The sequence below is a fragment of the Nuphar pumila genome, chromosome 10 (assembly GCF_984573655.1).
Source record: "Nuphar pumila chromosome 10, dmNupPumi1.hap1.1, whole genome shotgun sequence".
Classification (NCBI taxonomy): Eukaryota; Viridiplantae; Streptophyta; class Magnoliopsida; order Nymphaeales; family Nymphaeaceae; genus Nuphar; species Nuphar pumila.
This window is the reverse complement of record NC_143258.1, coordinates 65493133-65509339: the sequence shown is the minus strand read 5'-3', so window position 1 is coordinate 65509339 and position 16207 is coordinate 65493133.

The following is a 16207-nucleotide window of genomic DNA, read 5'->3' as shown; positions in this document are numbered from 1 at the left end:
TTCCAAATCTAGTGTCATAACTGGTCGGGATTTTCAAATCCAATTTCTATAACTGGTCGGGATTTTCAAATCCAGTTTTATAACTGGTCAGGATTTTCAAATGCAGTTTCTATAACTGGTCGGGATTTTTAAATCTAGTTTTATAACTGGTTGGGATTTTAAATCCTGTTTTTATAACTAGTCGGGATTTTAAAATCCAGTTTCTATAACTGGTTGGGATTTTCAAATGCAGTTTTATAACTGGTCGGGATTTTCAAATTCAGTTTTTATAACTGGTCGGGATTTTCAAATTCAGTGTTATAACTGGTCGGGATTTTCAACTCCAGTTTTTATAACTAGTCGGGATTTTCAAATCCAGTTTCTATAACTGGTCAGGATTTTCAAATCAAGTTTCTATAACTGGTCGGGATTTTCAAATCCAGTTTTTATAACCGGTCGGGATTTTCAAATTCAGTGTTATAACTGTTCGGGATTTTCAAATCTAGTTTTTATAACTGGTCGGGATTTTCAAATCCAGTTTCTATAACTGGTCGGGATTTTGAAATCCAGTTTCTATAACTGGTCGGGATTTTCAATTTCAGATTTTATAACTGGTCGGGATTTTCAAATCCAGTTTCTATAACTGGTCAGGATTTTCAAATCCAGTTTCTATAACTGATCGGGATTTTCAAATCCAGTTTTATAACTGGTCGGGATTTTCAAATCCATTTTCTGTAACTGGTCGGGATTTTCAAATCTAGTTTCATAATTGGTCGGGATTTTCAAATCCAGTGTTATAACTGATCAGGATTTTCAAATTCAGTTTCTATAACTCGTCGGGATTTTCAAATCCAGTTTTATAACTGGTCGGGATTTTCAAATCCATTTTCTATAACTGGTCGGGATTTTCAAATCTAGTTTTATAATTGGTCGGGATTTTCAAATCCAGCGTTATAACTCATCGGGATTTTCAAATTAAGTTTTATAACTGGTCAGGATTTTCAAATCCAGTTTTTATAACTGGTCGGGATTTTCAAATTCAGTTTCTATAACTGGTCAGGATTTTCAAATCCAGTTTCTATAACTGGTCGGGATTTTCAAATTCAGTTCTTATAACTGGTCGGGATTTTCAAATTCAGTGTTATAACTAGTCGGGATTTTCAACTCCAGTTTCTATAACTGATCAGAATTTTGAAATCCAGTTTCAATAACTGGTCGGGATTTTCAAATCCAGTTTCTATAACTGGTCGGGATTTTCAAATCTAGTTTTTATAACTGGTCGGGATTTTCAAATCTAGTTTTTGTAACTGGTCGGGATTTTCAAAATTCTGTTTTTACAACTGGTCGGGATTTTCAAATCCAGTTTCTATAACTGGTCGGGATTTTCAAATCCAGTTTCTATAACTGGTCGGGATTTTCAAATCCAGTTTCTATAACTGGTCGGGATTTTCAAATCTAGTTTTTGTAACTGGTCGGGATTTTCAAAATTCTGTTTTTACAACTGGTCGGGATTTTCAAATCCAGTTTCTATAACTGGTCGGGATTTTCAAATCCAGTTTCTATAACTGGTCGGGATTTTCAAATCCAGTTTCTATAACTGGTCGTGATTTCCAAATCTAGTGTCATAACTGGTCGGGATTTTCAAATCCAATTTCTATAACTGGTCGGGATTTTCAAATCCAGTTTTATAACTGGTCAGGATTTTCAAATGCAGTTTCTATAACTGGTCGGGATTTTTAAATCTAGTTTTATAACTGGTTGGGATTTTCAAATCCAGATTTATAACTGGTCAGGATTTTCAAATCCAATTTCTATAACAGATCCCGATTTTCAAATTTAGTTTTATAATTGGTCGGGATTTTCAAATCCAGTGTTATAACTGATCAGGATTTTAAAATCCAGTTTCTATAACTGGTCGGGATTTTCAAATCCAGTTTTATAACTGGTCGGGATTTTCAAATCCAGTTTTTATAACTGGTCGGAATTTTCAAATCTAGTTTCTATAACTAGTCAGGATTTTCAAATCAAGTTTTTATAACTGGTCAGGATTTTCAAATTCAGTTTCTATAACTAGTCAGGATTTTCAAATCCAGTTTTTATAACTGGTCGGGATTTTCAAATCCAGTTTTTATAACTGGTCGGGATTTTCAAATTCAGTGTTATAACCGGTCGGGATTTTCAAATCCAGTTTCTATAACTGGTCGGGATTTTCAAATCCAGTTAATATAACTGGTCGGGATTTTGAAATCCAGTTTTTATAACTGGTCGGGATTTTCAAATCCAGTTTTTATAACTAGTCGGGATTTTCAAATCCAGTTTCTATAACTGGTCGGGATTTTCAAATCCAGTTTTATAACTGGTCGGGATTTTCAAATCTACTTTTTATAACTGGTCTGGATTTTCAAATCTAGTTTTTATAACTGGTCGGGATTTTCAAATCCAGTTTTTGTAACTGGTCGGGATTTTCAAAATTCAGTTTTTACAACTGGTCGGGATTTTCAAATCCAGTTTCTATAACTGGTCGGGATTTTCAAATCCAGTTTCTATAACTGGTCATGATTTTCAAATCTAGTGTCATAACTGGTCGGGATTTTCAAATCCAATTTCTATAACTGGTCGGGATTTTCAAATCCAGTTTTATAACTGGTTAGGATTTTCAAATGCAGTTTCTATAACTGGTCGGGATTTTTAAATCTAGTTTTATAACTGGTTGGGATTTTCAAATCCAGATTTATAACTGGTCGGGATTTTCAAATACAGTTTCTATAACAGGTCCGGATTTTCAAATCTAGTTTTATAATTGGTCGGGATTTTCAAATCCAGTGTTATAACTGATCAGAATTTTCAAATCCAGTTTCTATAACTGGTCGGGATTTTCAAATCCAGTTTTATAACTGGTCGGGATTTTCAAATCCAGTTTTTATAACTGGCCGGGATTTTCAAATCCAGTTTCTATAACTGGTCGGGATTTTCAAATCCAGTTTCTATAACTGGTCGGGATTTTTAACTCCAGTTTTTATAACTGGTCGGAATTTTCAAATCAAGTATCTATAACAAGTCAGGAGTTTGAAATCTAGTTTTATAACTGGTCGGGATTTTCATATCCAGTTTTATAACTGGTCGGGATTTTCAAATCCAGTTTCTATAACAGGTCCGGATTTTCAAATCTAGTTTTATAATTGCTCGGGATTTTCAAATCCAGTGTTATAACTGATCAGAATTTTCAAATCCAGTTTCTATAACTGGTCGGGATTTTCAAATCCAGTTTTATAACTGGTCGGGATTTTCAAATCAAGTTTTTATAACTGGTCGGGATTTTCAAATCCAGTTTCTATAACTGGTCGGGATTTTCAAATCCAGTTTTTATAACTGGTCGGGATTTTCAACTCCAGTTTTTATAACTGGTCGGGATTTTCAAATCAAGTATCTATAACAAGTCAGGATTTTCAAATCTAGTTTTATAACTGGTCTGGATTTTCATATCCAGTTTTATAACTGGTCGGAGTTTTCAAATCCATTTTCTATAACTGGTTGGGATTTTTAAATCTAGTTTTATAATTGGTCGGGATTTTCAAATCCAGTGTTATAACTCATCAAGATTTTCAAATTCAGTTTCTATAACTCGTCGGGATTTTCAAATCCAGTTTTATAACTGGTCGGGATTTTCAAATCCAGTTTTTATAACTGGTCGGGATTTCAAATTCAGTTTCTATAACTGGTCAGGATTTTCAAATCCAGTTTCTATAACTGGTCGGGATTTTTAAATTCAGTTTTTATAACTGGTCGGGATTTTCAAATTCAGTGTTATAACTGTTCGGGATTTTCAACTCCAGTTTTTATAACTGGTCGGGATTTTGAAATCCAGTTTCTATAACTGGTTGGGATTTTCAAATCCAGTTTTTATAACTAGTCGGGATTTTCAAATCCAGTTTCTATAACTGGTCGGGATTTTCAAATCCAGTTTTATAACTGGTCGGGATTTTCAAATCCAGGTTTTATAACTGGTCGTGATTTCCAAATCTAGTGTCATAACTGGTCGGGATTTTCAAATCCAATTTCTATAACCGGTCGGGATTTTCAAATCCAGTTTCATAACTGGTCAGGATTTTCAAATGCAGTTTCTATAACTGGTCGGGATTTTTAAATCTAGTTTTATAACTGGTTGGGATTTTCAAATCCAGTCTTTATAACTAGTCGGGATTTTCAAATCCAGTTTCTATAACTGGTTGGGATTTTCAAATGCACTTTTATAACTGGTCGGGATTTTCAAATCCAGTTTCTATAACTGGTCGATATTTTCAAATCAAGTTTCTATAACTGGTCTGGATTTTTAAATCCAGTTTCTATAACTGGTTGGGATTTTCAAATCTAGTTTTTATAACTGGTCAGGATTTTCAAATCCAGTTTCTATAACTAGTCAAGATTTTCAAATCCAGTTTCTATAACTGGTCGGGATTTTAAAATCTAGTTTTATAACTGGTTGGGATTTTCTTGATTTATAACTGGTCGGGATTTTCAAATCCAGTTTCTATAACAGGTCCGGATTTTCAAATCTAATTTTATAATTGGTCGGGATTTTCAAATCCAGTGTTATAACTGATCAGGATTTTCAAATCCAGTTTCTATAACTGGTCGGGATTTTCAAATCCAGTTTTATAACTAGTCGGGATTTTCAAATCCAGTTTTTATAACTGGTCGGGATTTTCAAATCCAGTTTCTATAACTGGTCAGGATTTTCAAATCAAGTTTCTATAACTGGTCGGGATTTTCAAATCCAGTTTTTATAACCGGTCGGGATTTTCAAATTCAGTGTTATAACTGGTCGGGATTTTGAAATCCAGTTTCTATAACTGGTCGGGATTTTCAATTCCAGATTTTATAACTGGTCGGGATTTTCAAATCCAGTTTCTATAACTGGTCGGGATTTTCAAATCCAGTTTTATAATTGGTCGGGATTTTCAAATCCAGTTTTTATAACTGGTCGGGATTTTCAAATCCAGTTTCTATAATTGGTCAGGATTTTCAAATCAAGTTTCTATAACTGGTCGGGATTTTCAAATCCAGTTTTTAAAACCGGTCGGGATTTTCAAATTCAGTGTTATAATTGGTCGGGATTTTCAAATCCAGTTTCTATAACTGGTCGGGATTTTCAATTCCAGATTTATAACTGGTCGGGATTTTTAAATCTAGTTTTATAATTGGTCGGGATTTTCAAATCCAGTGTTATAACTGATCAGGATTTTCAAATTCAATTTCTATAACTCGTCGGGATTTTCAAATCCAGTTTTATAACTGGTCGGGATTTTCAAATCAAGCTTTTATAACTGGTCAGGATTTTCAAATCCAGTTTCTATAACTGGTCGGGATTTTAAAATCTAGTTTTATAACTGGTTGGGATTTTCTTGATTTATAACTGGTCGGGATTTTCAAATCCAGTTTCAATAACAGGTCCGGATTTTCAAATCTAGTTTTATAATTGGTCGGGATTTTCAAATCCAGTGTTATAACTGATCAGGATTTTCAAATCCAGTTTCTATAACTGGTCGGGATTTTTAAATCCAGTTTTATAACTGGTCGGGATTTTCAAATCCAGTTTTTATAACTCGTCGGGATTTTCAAATCCAGTTTCTATAACTGGTCAGGATTTTCAAATCAAGTTTCTATAACTGGTCGGGATTTTCAAATCCAGTTTTTATAACCGGTCGGGATTTTCAAATTCAGTGTTATAACTGGTCGGGATTTTGAAATCCAGTTTCTATAACTGGTCGGGATTTTCAATTCCAGATTTTATAACTGGTCGGGATTTTCAAATCCAGTTTCTATAACTGGTCGGGATTTTCAAATCCAGTTTTATAATTGGTCGGGATTTTCAAATCCAGTTTTTATAACTGGTCGGGATTTTCAAATCCAGTTTCTATAACTGGTCAGGATTTTCAAATCAAGTTTCTATAACTGGTCGGGATTTTCAAATCCAGTTTTTAAAACCGGTCGGGATTTTCAAATTCAGTGTTATAATTGGTCGGGATTTTTAAATCCAGTTTCTATAACTGGTCGGGATTTTCAAATTCAGTTTCTATAACTGGTCGGGATTTTGAAATCCAGTTTCTATAACTGGTCGGGATTTTCAATTCCAGATTTATAACTGGTCGGGATTTTTAAATCCATTTTCAATAACTGGTCGGGATTTTCAAATCTAGTTTTATAATTGGTCGGGATTTTCAAATCCAGTGTTATAACTGATCAGGATTTTCAAATTCAGTTTCTATAACTCGTCGGGATTTTCAAATCCAGTTTTATAACTGGTCGGGATTTTCAAATCCAGCTTTTATAACTGGTCAGGATTTTCAAATTCAGTTTCTATAACTGGTTAGGATTTTCATATCCAGTTTTTATAACTGGTCGGGATTTTCAAATCCAGTTTTTGTAACTGGTCGGGATTTTCAAATTCAGTGTTATAACTGGTCGGGATTTTCAAATTCAGTGTTATAACTGGTCGGCATTTTCAAATCCAGTTTCTATAATTGGTCGGGATTTTGAAATCCAGTTTTTATAACTCGTCGGGATTTTCAAATCCAGTTTTTATAACTGGTCGGGATTTTCAAATCCAGTTTCTATAACTGGTCGGGATTTTCAAATCCAGTTTTATAACTGGTCAGAATTTTCAAATCTAGTTTTTATAACTGGTCGGGATTTTCAAATCCAGTTTCTATAACTGATCGGGATTTTCAAATACAGTTTCTATAACTGGTCGGGATTTTCAAATCTAGTTTTTATAACTGGTCGGGATTTTCAAATCCAGTTTTTGTAACTGGTCGAGATTTTCAAAATTCAGTTTTTACAACTGGTCGGTATTTTCAAATCCAGTTTCTATAACTGGTCGGGATTTTCAAATCCAGTTTCTATAACTGGTCGGGATTTTCAAATCCAGTTTCTATAACTGGTCGTGATTTCCAAATCTAGTGTCATAATTGGTCGGTATTTTCAAATCCAATTTCTATAACTGGTCGGGATTTTCAAATCCAGTTTTATAACAAGTCAGGATTTTCAAATGCAGTTTCTATAACTGGTCGGGATTTTTAAATCTAGTTTTATAACAGGTTGGGAATTTCAAATCCAGATTTATAACAGGTCGGGATTTTCAAATCCAGTTGCTATAACAGGTCCGGATTTTCAAATCTAGTTTTATAATTGGTCGGGATTTTCAAATCCAGTGTTATAACTGATCAGAATTTTCAAATCCAGTTTCTATAACTGGTCGGGATTTTCAAATCCAGTTTTATAACTGGTCGGGATTTTCAAATCCAGTTTTTATAACTGGTCGGGATTTTCAAATCCAGTTTCTATAACTGGTCGGGATTTTCAAATCCAGTTTCTATAACTGGTCGGGATTTTTAACTCCAGTTTTTATAACTGGTCGGAATTTTCAAATCAAGTATCTATAACAAGTCGGGATTTTCAAATCTAGTTTTATAACTGGTCGGGATTTTCATATCCAGTTTTATAACTGGTCAGAATTTTCAAATCCATTTTCTATAACTGGTCGGGATTTTCAAATCTAGTTTTATAATTGGTCGGGATTTTCAAATCCAGTGTTATAACTCATCAGGATTTTCAAATTCAGTTTCTATAACTCGTCGGGATTTTCAAATCCAGTTTTATAACTGGTCGGGATTTTCAAATCCAGTTTTTATAACTGGTCGGGATTTCAAATTCAGTTTCTATAACTGGTCAGGATTTTCAAATCCAGTTTCTATAACTGGTCGGGATTTTCAAATTCAGTTTTTATAACTTGTCGGGATTTTCAAATTCAGTGTTATAACTGGTCGGGATTTTCAACTCCAGTTTTTATAACTGGTCGGGATTTTGAAATCCAGTTTCTATAACTGGTTGGGATTTTCAAATCTAGTTTTTATAACTAGTCGGAATTTTCAAATCCAGTTTCTATAACTGGTCAAGATTTTCAAATACAGTTTTATAACTGGTCCGGATTTTAAAATCTAGTTTCTATAACTGGTTGGGATTTTCAAATCCAGATTTATAACTGGTCGGGATTTTCAAATCCAGTTTCTATAACAGGTCCGGATTTTCAAATCTAGTTTTATAATTGGTCGGGATTTTCAAATCCAGTGTTATAACTGATCAGAATTTTCAAATCCAGTTTCTATAACTGGTCGGGATTTTCAAATCCAGTTTTATAACTGGTCAGGATTTTCAAATCCAGTTTTTATAACTGGTCGGGATTTTCAAATCCAGTTTCTATAACTGGTCGGGATTTTCAAATCCAGTTTCTATAACTGGTCGGGATTTTAACTCCAGTTTTTATAACTGGTCGGGATTTTCAAATCAAGTATCTATAACAAGTCGGGATTTTCAAATCTAGTTTTATAACTGGTCGGGATTTTCATATCCAGTTTTATAACTGGTCGGAATTTTCAAATCCATTTTCTATAACTGGTCGGGATTTTCAAATCTAGTTTTATAATTGGTCGGGATTTTCAAATCCAGTGTTATAACTCATCAGGATTTTCAAATTCAGTTTCTATAACTCGTCGGGATTTTCAAATCCAGTTTTATAACTGGTCGGGATTTTCAAATCCAGTTTTTATAACTGGTCGGGATTTCAAATTCAGTTTCTATAACTGGTCAGGATTTTCAAATCCAGTTTTTATAACTGGTCGGGATTTTCAAATTCAGTTTTTATAACTTGTCGGGATTTTCAAATTCAGTGTTATAACTGGTCGGGATTTTCAACTCCAGTTTTTATAACTGGTCGGGATTTTGAAATCCAGTTTCTATAACTGGTTGGGATTTTCAAATCCAGTTTTTATAACTAGTGGGATTTTCAAATCCAGTTTCTATAACTGGTCGAGATTTTCAAATCCAGTTTTATAACTGGTCGGGATTTTCAAATCCAGTTTTTATAACTGGTCGGGATTTTCAAATCCAATTTCTATAACTGGTCGGGATTTTCAAATCCAGTTTTATAACTGGTCAGGATTTTCAAATGCAGTTTCTATAACTGGTCGGGATTTTTAAATCTAGTTTTATAACTGGTTGGGATTTTCAAATCCAGTTTTTATAACTAGTCGGGATTTTCAAATCCAGTTTCTATAACTGGTCGGGATTTTCAAATGCAGTTTTATAACTGGTCGGGATTTTCAAATCCAGTTTCTATAACTGGTCGATATTTTCAAATCCAGTTTCTATAACTGGTCGATATTTTCAAATCCAGTTTCTATAACTGGTCGGGATTTTAAAATCTAGTTTTATAACTGGTTGGGATTTTCAAATCTAGATTTATAACTGGTCGGGATTTTCAAATACAGTTTCTATAACAGGTCCGGATTTTCAAATCTAGTTTTATAATTGGTCGGGATTTTCAAATCCAGTGTTATAACTGATCAGGATTTTCAAATCCAGTTTCTATAACTGGTCGGGATTTTCAAATCCAGTTTTATAACTGGTCGGGATTTTCAAATCCAGTTTTTATAACTGGTCGGGATTTTCAAATCCAGTTTCTATAACTGGTCAGGATTTTCAAATCAAGTTTCTATAACTGGTCGGGATTTTCAAATCCAGTTTTTATAACCGGTCGGGATTTTCAAATTCAGTGTTATAACTGGTCGGGATTTTGAAATCCAGTTTCTATAACTGGTCGGGATTTTCAATTCCAGATTTTATAACTGGTCGGGATTTTCAAATCCAGTTTCTATAACTGGTCGGGATTTTCAAATCCAGTTTTATAATTGGTCGGGATTTTCAAATCCAGTTTTTATAACTGGTCGGGATTTTCAAATCCAGTTTTTATAACTGGTCAGGATTTTCAAATCAAGTTTCTATAACTGGTCGGGATTTTCAAATCCAGTTTTTATAACCGGTCGGGATTTTCAAATTTAGTGTTATAACTGGTCGGGATTTTCAAATCCAGTTTCTATAACTGGTCGGGATTTTCAAATTCAGTTTCTATAACTGGTCGGGATTTTGAAATCCAGTTTCTATAACTCGTCGGGATTTTCAATTACAGATTTATAACTGGTCGGGATTTTTAAATCCATTTTCTATAACTGGTCGGGATTTTCAAATCTAGTTTTATAATTGGTCGGGATTTTCAAATCCAGTGTTATAACTGATCAGGATTTTCAAATTCAGTTTCTATAACTCGTCGGGATTTTCAAATCTAGTTTTATAACTGGTCGGGATTTTCAAATCCAGTTTTTATAACTGGTCCGGATTTTCAAATTCAGTTTCTATAACTGGTCAGGATTTTCAAATCCAGTTTTTATAACTGGTCAGGATTTTCAAATTCAGTTTCTATAACTGATCAGGATTTTCAAATCCAGTTTTTATAACTGGTCGGGATTTTCAAATCCAGTTTTTATAACTGGTCGGGATTTTCAAATTCAGTGTTATAACTGGTCGGGATTTTCAAATCCAGTTTCTATAACTGGTCGGGATTTTCAAATCCAGTTTCTATAACAGGTCGGGATTTTCAAATCCAGTTTCTATAACTGGTCGGGATTTTCAAATCCAGTTTTTATAACTGGTTGGGATTTTCAAATCCAGTTTCTATAAATGGTCGGGATTTTCAAATCCAGTTTTATAACTGGTCGGGATTTTCAAATTTAGTTTTTATAACTGGTCGGGATTTTCAAATCCAGTTTCTATAACTGGTCGGGATTTTCAAATACAGTTTCTATAACTGGTCGGGATTTTCAAATCTAGTTTTATAATTGGTCGGGATTTTCAAATCAAGTATCTATAACAAGTCGGGATTTTCAAATCTAGTTTTATAACTGGTCGGGATTTTCATATCCAGTTTTATAACTGGTCGGAATTTTCAAATCCATTTTTTATAACTGGTCGGGATTTTCAAATTCAGTGTTATAACTGGTCGGGATTTTCAAATCCAGTTTCTATAACTGGTCGGGATTTTCAAATCCAGTTTCTATAACAGGTCGGGATTTTCAAATCCAGTTTCTATAACTGGTCGGGATTTTCAAATCCAGTTTTTATAACTGGTCGGGATTTTCAAATCCAGTTTCTATAACTGGTCGGAATTTTCAAATCCAGTTTTATAACTGGTCGGGATTTTCAAATCTAGTTTTTATAACTGGTCAGGATTTTCAAATTCAGTTTCTATAACTGATCAGGATTTTCAAATCCAGTTTTTATAACTGGTCGGGATTTTCAAATCCAGTTTTTATAACTGGTCGGGATTTTCAAATTCAGTGTTATAACTGATCGGGATTTTCAACTCCAGTTTTTATAACTGGTCGGGATTTTGAAATCCAGTTTCTATAACTGGTTGGGATTTTCAAATCTAGTTTTTATAACTAGTCGGAATTTTCAAATCCAGTTTCTATAACTGGTCAAGATTTTCAAATACAGTTTTATAACTGGTCCGGATTTTAAAATCTAGTTTCTATAACTGGTCGGGATTTTCAAATCCAGATTTATAACTGGTCGGGATTTTCAAATCCAGTTTCTATAACAGGTCCGGATTTTCAAATCTAGTTTTATAATTGGTCGGGATTTTCAAATCCAGTGTTATAACTGATCAGAATTTTCAAATCCAGTTTCTATAACTGGTCGGGATTTTCAAATCCAGTTTTATAACTGGTCAGGATTTTCAAATCCAGTTTTTATAACTGGTCGGGATTTTCAAATCCAGTTTCTATAACTGGTCGGGATTTTCAAATCCAGTTTCTATAACTGGTCGGGATTTTAACTCCAGTTTTTATAACTGGTCGGGATTTTCAAATCAAGTATCTATAACAAGTCGGGATTTTCAAATCTAGTTTTATAACTGGTCGGGATTTTCATATCCAGTTTTATAACTGGTCGGAATTTTCAAATCCATTTTCTATAACTGGTCGGGATTTTCAAATCTAGTTTTATAATTGGTCGGGATTTTCAAATCCAGTGTTATAACTCATCAGGATTTTCAAATTCAGTTTCTATAACTCGTCGGGATTTTCAAATCCAGTTTTATAACTGGTCGGGATTTTCAAATCCAGTTTTTATAACTGGTCGGGATTTCAAATTCAGTTTCTATAACTGGTCAGGATTTTCAAATCCAGTTTCTATAACTGGTCGGGATTTTCAAATTCAGTTTTTATAACTTGTCGGGATTTTCAAATTCAGTGTTATAACTGGTCGGGATTTTCAACTCCAGTTTTTATAACTGGTCGGGATTTTGAAATCCAGTTTCTATAACTGGTTGGGATTTTCAAATCCAGTTTTTATAACTAGTGGGATTTTCAAATCCAGTTTCTATAACTGGTCGAGATTTTCAAATCCAGTTTTATAACTGGTCGGGATTTTCAAATCCAGTTTTTATAACTGGTCGGGATTTTCAAATCCAATTTCTATAACTGGTCGGGATTTTCAAATCCAGTTTTATAACTGGTCAGGATTTTCAAATGCAGTTTCTATAACTGGTCGGGATTTTTAAATCTAGTTTTATAACTGGTTGGGATTTTCAAATCCAGTTTTTATAACTAGTCGGGATTTTCAAATCCAGTTTCTATAACTGATCGGGATTTTCAAATGCAGTTTTATAACTGGTCGGGATTTTCAAATCCAGTTTCTATAACTGGTCGATATTTTCAAATCCAGTTTCTATAACTGGTCGATATTTTCAAATCCAGTTTCTATAACTGGTCGGGATTTTAAAATCTAGTTTTATAACTGGTTGGGATTTTCAAATCTAGATTTATAACTGGTCGGAATTTTCAAATACAGTTTCTATAACAGGTCCGGATTTTCAAATCTAGTTTTATAATTGGTCGGGATTTTCAAATCCAGTGTTATAACTGATCAGGATTTTCAAATCCAGTTTCTATAACTGGTCGGGATTTTCAAATCCAGTTTTATAACTGGTCGGGATTTTCAAATCCAGTTTTTATAACTGGTCGGGATTTTCAAATCCAGTTTCTATAACTGGTCAGGATTTTCAAATCAAGTTTCTATAACTGGTCGGGATTTTCAAATCCAGTTTTTATAACCGGTCGGGATTTTCAAATTCAGTGTTATAACTGGTCGGGATTTTGAAATCCAGTTTCTATAACTGGTCGGGATTTTCAATTCCAGATTTTATAACTGGTCGGGATTTTCAAATCCAGTTTCTATAACTGGTCGGGATTTTCAAATCCAGTTTTATAATTGGTCGGGATTTTCAAATCCAGTTTTTATAACTGGTCGGGATTTTCAAATCCAGTTTTTATAACTGGTCAGGATTTTCAAATCAAGTTTCTATAACTGGTCGGGATTTTCAAATCCAGTTTTTATAACCGGTCGGGATTTTCAAATTTAGTGTTATAACTGGTCGGGATTTTCAAATCCAGTTTCTATAACTGGTCGGGATTTTCAAATTCAGTTTCTATAACTGGTCGGGATTTTGAAATCCAGTTTCTATAACTCGTCGGGATTTTCAATTACAGATTTATAACTGGTCGGGATTTTTAAATCCATTTTCTATAACTGGTCGGGATTTTCAAATCTAGTTTTATAATTGGTCGGGATTTTCAAATCCAGTGTTATAACTGATCAGGATTTTCAAATTCAGTTTCTATAACTCGTCGGGATTTTCAAATCTAGTTTTATAACTGGTCGGGATTTTCAAATCCAGTTTTTATAACTGGTCCGGATTTTCAAATTCAGTTTCTATAACTGGTCAGGATTTTCAAATCCAGTTTTTATAACTGGTCAGGATTTTCAAATTCAGTTTCTATAACTGATCAGGATTTTCAAATCCAGTTTTTATAACTGGTCGGGATTTTCAAATCCAGTTTTTATAACTGGTCGGGATTTTCAAATTCAGTGTTATAACTGGTCGGGATTTTTAAATCCAGTTTCTATAACTGGTCGGGATTTTCAAATCCAGTTTCTATAACAGGTCGGGATTTTCAAATCCAGTTTCTATAACTGGTCGGGATTTTCAAATCCAGTTTTTATAACTGGTTGGGATTTTCAAATCCAGTTTCTATAAATGGTCGGGATTTTCAAATCCAGTTTTATAACTGGTCGGGATTTTCAAATTTAGTTTTTATAACTGGTCGGGATTTTCAAATCCAGTTTCTATAACTGGTCGGGATTTTCAAATACAGTTTCTATAACTGGTCGGGATTTTCAAATCTAGTTTTATAATTGGTCGGGATTTTCAAATCAAGTATCTATAACAAGTCGGGATTTTCAAATCTAGTTTTATAACTGGTCGGGATTTTCATATCCAGTTTTATAACTGGTCGGAATTTTCAAATCCATTTTTTATAACTGGTCGGGATTTTCAAATTCAGTGTTATAACTGGTCGGGATTTTCAAATCCAGTTTCTATAACTGGTCGGGATTTTCAAATCCAGTTTCTATAACAGGTCGGGATTTTCAAATCCAGTTTCTATAACTGGTCGGGATTTTCAAATCCAGTTTTTATAACTGGTCGGGATTTTCAAATCCAGTTTCTATAACTGGTCGGAATTTTCAAATCCAGTTTTATAACTGGTCGGGATTTTCAAATCTAGTTTTTATAACTGGTCAGGATTTTCAAATTCAGTTTCTATAACTGATCAGGATTTTCAAATCCAGTTTTTATAACTGGTCGGGATTTTCAAATCCAGTTTTTATAACTGGTCGGGATTTTAAAATTCAGTTTTTATAACTGGTCGGGATTTTCAAATCCAGTTTTTGTAACTGGTCAGGATTTTCAAAATTCAGTTTTTACAACTGGTCGGGATTTTCAAATCCAGTTTCTATAACTGGTCGGGATTTTCAAATCCAGTTTCTATAACTGGTCGGGATTTTCAAATCCAGTTTTTATAACTGGTCGTGATTTCCAAATCTAGTGTCATAACTGGTCGGTATTTTCAAATCCAATTTCTATAACTGGTCGGGATTTTCAAATTTAGTGTTAAAACTGGTCGGGATTTTCAAATCCAGTTTCTATAACTGGTCGGGATTTTCAAATTCAGTTTCTATAACTGGTCGGGATTTTGAAATCCAGTTTCTATAACTCGTCGGGATTTTCAATTACAGATTTATAACTGGTCGGGATTTTTAAATCCATTTTCTATAACTGGTCGGGATTTTCAAATCTAGTTTTATAATTGGTCGGGATTTTCAAATCCAGTGTTATAACTGATCAGGATTTTCAAATTCAGTTTCTATAACTCGTCGGGATTTTCAAATCTAGTTTTATAACTGGTCGGGATTTTCAAATCCAGTTTTTATAACTGGTCCGGATTTTCAAATTCAGTTTCTATAACTGGTCAGGATTTTCAAATCCAGTTTTTATAACTGGTCAGGATTTTCAAATTCAGTTTCTATAACTGATCAGGATTTTCAAATCCAGTTTTTATAACTGGTCGGGATTTTCAAATCCAGTTTTTATAACTGGTCGGGATTTTCAAATTCAGTGTTATAACTGGTCGGGATTTTCAAATCCAGTTTCTATAACTGGTCGGGATTTTCAAATCCAGTTTCTATAACAGGTCCGGATTTTCAAATTCAGTTTCTATAACTGGTCAGGATTTTCAAATCCAGTTTTTATAACTGGTCAGGATTTTCAAATTCAGTTTCTATAACTGATCAGGATTTTCAAATCCAGTTTTTATAACTGGTCGGGATTTTCAAATCCAGTTTTTATAACTAGTCGGGATTTTCAAATTCAGTGTTATAACTGGTCGGGATTTTCAAATCCAGTTTCTATAACTGGTCGGGATTTTCAAATACAGTTTCTATAACAGGTCGGGATTTTCAAATCCAGTTTCTATAACTGGTCGGGATTTTCAAATCCAGTTTTTATAACTGGTCGGGATTTTCAAATCCAGTTTCTATAACTGGTCGGGATTTTCAAATCCAGTTTTATAACTGGTCGGGATTTTCAAATCTAGTTTTTATAACTGGTCGGGATTTTCAAATCCAGTTTCTATAACTGGTCGGGATTTTCAAATACAATTTCTATAACTGGTCGGGATTTTCAAATCTAGTTTTTATAACTGGTCGGGATTTTCAAATCCAGTTTTTGTAACTGGTCGGGATTTTCAAAATTCAGTTTTTACAACTGGTCGGGATTTTCAAATCCAGTTTCTATAACTGGTCGGGATTTTCAAATCCAGTTTCTATAACTGGTCGTGATTTCCAAATCTAGTGTCATAACTGGTCGGTATTTTCAAATCCAATTTCTATAACTGGTCGGGATTTTCAAATCCAGTTTTATAACTGGTCAGGATTT